This window comes from Priapulus caudatus, unplaced genomic scaffold (assembly GCF_000485595.1).
Source record: "Priapulus caudatus unplaced genomic scaffold, Priapulus_caudatus-5.0.1 Scaffold409, whole genome shotgun sequence".
Classification (NCBI taxonomy): Eukaryota; Metazoa; Priapulida; class Priapulimorpha; order Priapulimorphida; family Priapulidae; genus Priapulus; species Priapulus caudatus.
Genome location: NW_014577470.1, coordinates 163,704 through 168,431, shown reverse-complemented (window position 1 = coordinate 168,431; position 4,728 = coordinate 163,704).

Below are 4,728 nucleotides of genomic sequence, written 5' to 3'. Positions count from 1 at the left end.
CAGGCATTGGCAATAAGGCACAGCATAGACATGCCGCCACACTTGCACGGCACGCACGCTATCTCCCGCCACACGCCCACACACATACACGCGCGGACAGAAACAAGCAAGCAAACACGCGCGCACATGTAAAAAACCTTTTCCATAATCGTAATTACTAGAATTAATGATAGTTCTATATAATATATTGTTTTCAGCATCTACCCCTTAGCGTCAACTGTCTCGAACATTTGTGACTTGATCATAGTGCAATATGTCGGTAATATATATCTTATCATAATATTTCGTTCATATAAGCCTCATTCTGCCTTCAATGTGAATTATTGTCGATTCTTTCGGTTATTTTCGCTGTACCACTGCTCTATAAATTCTTTCTATATAGCGTTTACTTTTCAGATATATTTTCTTGCCAAGCTCGACCGGATCGGCAAGCAGTCGGCGCGTTGTTGTTGTTGTTGCTACAGCAAGTTTTTTCATCAATGCCAAAACGACTAGTTTAGTATCTCGTTGAGAAGAAAATATATAGCTTGCGATTTATTACCGTTCGAGCCTCTAGAAGTGCAGCCACACGAGTCGTTTCGGCGAACTTGCAGAACATTGTACATATTTCTGTGGAATATTTAGCTTAGTAATGGGGTGGCGAACTGGCCGGAATATCAGCCGCTATGATTGGCGCCAATACCCAAATTTACAACGTGAAGCGATATGAATCGCTTTAACTGGCATGCTAGTTAAAGACGTGTATTGCGAGAATGCTTCCAAGTGTTGTCCCATTTTATATAGCCTACGTTAGTTGCTTGACTAATCGAGCATTGTCTGTAGAGATAACGATAAATGTCTATAGAACCTTCGTAGGTCACCAAATCCAATGAAATCATGCATTTTGCACATGTTTACGAGATTACAATATTTGCATTCTGTTTCTGGGTTTACCGTTGCCATCCTCGGATTTCCGCGGTAGCGCGAGCATCTATCACGATAGCCAGTAATGCATACCCAATTCGCCCACCGTTGAACATCAGGTCAGGCGTGTAAACGACGACGTTTATCTAGCGTAAGACAGCAGTTGCAAGTACTAATGCCACGGTAAAGTCATGTTATTAGAGTAGTTGTGGATTGCCAATCATATAGTAACACGCGGAATGACAATGACAGAAAGTGCTCTGAATTATTTGACCCATAAAACTCAATATATCTTACCAAACAGAATGCACGCACCTTTTGTTTTATTATGGCACTTGTTCAAAAAAAGACGCCATTTGATGACTATTTGAGAGTCGGGGACACGCAACAAATTTAGTTGCTGGTATGATGTGTCAAAATCAATGTTCCTATGCCTCTAACTGCATAAAAATTTTAGTGTTGTCTTGAATGTTGGTGTAATTCAGTGATTATTTTCGCTGTCAGGATGAGACATATATTCAAGGCTGATATTTAGTTTTTCTGCGCAAAATTTTGCAATACACGCTTTAAACGCAAACGCAGCAGGCAACCACTGAACAAGCTTAGTTCATGCACACGCGTCGCTTACATTTATTCACGCTCCAGCCGATGACTAGTTCGTCTAGATACATAGAGAGCTATATAGGAGCGTGTCGAAGTATAAGCTAGTCGCGTTAGCATGCACGCGGCTGAAATAGCATCCATGAAAACCAACCCGAAACGTACTCGTGCGTGATAGAGTCACAGTCGTTCTATAGTCACAGAGCTCGCGCTTATACGTTCACGGCGTGCTGAAATCGATTTGAAATTCCGTGCCGCTGAAAGCAATCCCTGACTGCCATATAATAATCATTCCTCTCGCACGCCACGTGAATTATGTATACGGTCTTTTCTGGAATTTAAGCGTAATGCTCACTACTCAGATCGCCTGATATAATTTACTTGGCTCAGCTTGTTATGACCGCTCATAGCTGACTGAAGCTCTTGCACGCAAACTTGAATGATTCTCTCTCGCGCGCTCGCTTTCTCTCTCTCTCTCTCTCTCTCTCTCTCTATCTTTTCGCTTCTCTCTCTCTTGTTTACTCGCTCTCTCCTCTCCTCCTCCTCCCCCTCTAATCTCTCTCTCGTCTCTCTCTCTCTCTCTCTCTCGCTCTCTCTCTCTCTCTCTCTCTTCTAATCTAGTCTCTCACGTATTACAGAACAGAGAGCGATGGTGAAAGCACGGTCATTGACCGCTACGAGAGCTGGAGAAAGGTCATCACTCCGATCACTGAAGGTAATAACTATTAGAGAGTATACGTATAACCCTAACCCTAACCCTAAGCCTAACACATTTATAACCCTTAGCCACGGCACATTGAGGCACTCCAAGTGCGTGGCACTTGAGACTCATGCTGGTCGTGACGATTCAGGGGGTTTCTGACAGCGAGTTGTCGGACATCTTGACGTGGGGCCAGTTAGCGGCATGATCGACAGAGCGGGAATTCGTGATGCGTTCCTGCTATCCAGGAAACCTTTCCCAGGGACGTCGTCAGTAGTCCCGAATAGTCATACGTCTGAAATACGTCGTAATGTTTGAAGCGACGTGTTATGGTTGCTTAGCCTTTTTCGCTTTCCTCCGATCACCTGTCGGTGTTCTTATCCGTCGAAACATACACAATCAGGAGTCCATAATATAAATTCTTCTATTATGGACTTCTATTATGGACATCTATTATGGACTCTTGAGTCTTGATACAATCAAACTCCCGCTCGTGTATTGCTTCGTCATCAATATCATGCAAAACTCGGCACATTAACCTTTCCTCGTTCCCCGCAAATAGCTAATCGTTATCAGTTTCAGAAGGGCGTTCTCCGTTTATTTACATATGCGTCATTGATTGACTCACTCTCGTTATCTCGTTGACGGATGATCCAAAAGAAAGTCACACGTTATTATTCATATTCATATTGCAGTGTTTGAGTATGTCTCCTCGAAAGAAGAATCGCCTGCGCTGAAAGTGAACCTGGAAGTCTCCCGTAAGTTGCATTTGTAGAGCGAATCTTGCTTATTGCCTCCGCGATGCTGTTCTGCACGCAGTGCACGCGGAGCAATAGAGGTAACGTAGATAACGTAGTACGCAGTAACGTAGGTAACGTAGATGCACAGGAGCACAACGTAGTTATCGGATCCCGAACTATGAACGAACACAACCGTGCCTAACCCGCCGTCCGATGCAAATGCGAGATGATGATTTTTGCACCAGGGAGAAATACACATTTTACATACCAGGGTATTTGCTTATTTAGCATATGTCATGTGTGTGTTTTATTATTTTTATTTTTTTATTTTTCTGTTTAGGGTTAGGGTTAGGGTTAGGGTTAGGTTAGGATTAGGGTTAAGGTTAGGGTTAGGGTTCACAATGCGTATACATGTGTACACGTGTGTATTATGGACCCGAGCGATCCCGAAGTTGCGCTCTACTACCGTTCGGCTATTTCCGGAAAAATTTGTATTTCTCCCCGGTACCCGATTCCGAGATGATAGGCTGCAACGCCACCTGGTATCGACAGCTGGAACAACTCTTAGAATTCACGATCTCGAGGTCGGTCGAGCTTCCGCGGGATGTGACGTCATGGTAGGGTAGAGCTGAGACCTGCGACGCCACCTGGTGTGACCGCGGTGTGGCGGTGCGGCCACACTCCGAGTTGTCATGAAGACAGCCGAATTTCTTCGACCGAGTTTATTCTTGGTCACCGCTATGCCGCGAAGGTAGCAAGCGTGGGGCAGCACTATCACCCTGAACTGTCACGCCACCTGGTATCATTGGTGGGTTAGAAGCAACAGACACTCAATCGACGCGCCACCTGGTGTTGCGAGCGCGACAGAGGCGTTAGGTACAGAACTGTCACGCCACCTGGTGCCACGGATAGGACAGATCTGTCAAGTACTGAACTGTCACGCCACCTGGTGTCACGAGTGGGACAGACCTGTTAGAAACTGAACGGTCACTCCACCTGACGTTGCTGGCGGGACAGAGCCGCCACGTCAGTTAACACTGACAGGCGAACATCAGAGCGACGACGCACTGCCACGCCACCTACAATGCCGTCTCCTCGTTGACGTTGACGTCAGCACGGTCGGCGATGATCGTGATCGCCTCCTCGATGTCAGGTTTTGATGACGTCAGTTGTTGCCGCTGGCGCTCCAGTGCGACAGCACGTGGTGGTGCTTGAGAAGTCTGCCACCAGGCTGGTATTGACATAGCTCTACTGATTGCCGTGGACAGCGTACTGGCGAAGGAGTCATTCCTACCTGAAAAAAATGGGCTGCATTAGCAAAGCTTACACGCACACGCGCGCGCGCGCACACACACGCACACATAGACACACACACACACACACACACACACACACACACACACACATAGACACACACACACACTCAGACACACACACGCGCGCACGCACACATAGACACACACACACACGCACGCACGCACGCACACACACACACACACACACACACACACACCTCAGCAGCACACACAAGCGCGCACAGCATAGACCGACAGCCAGGCAACACGCACGCGCGGCACGGAGCACCGGCACACACACGTAGATCCACACACACGCACACACCACACAGCACAACACACCCACACACACGACAGGACTACGATACAACACCACACACACACACCACACACACAACACACACCGACCCACACACAGCACATACACACACACCCCGACACACACGCCACACGACACCGACACAGCAGCACCACACACACGACGACGACG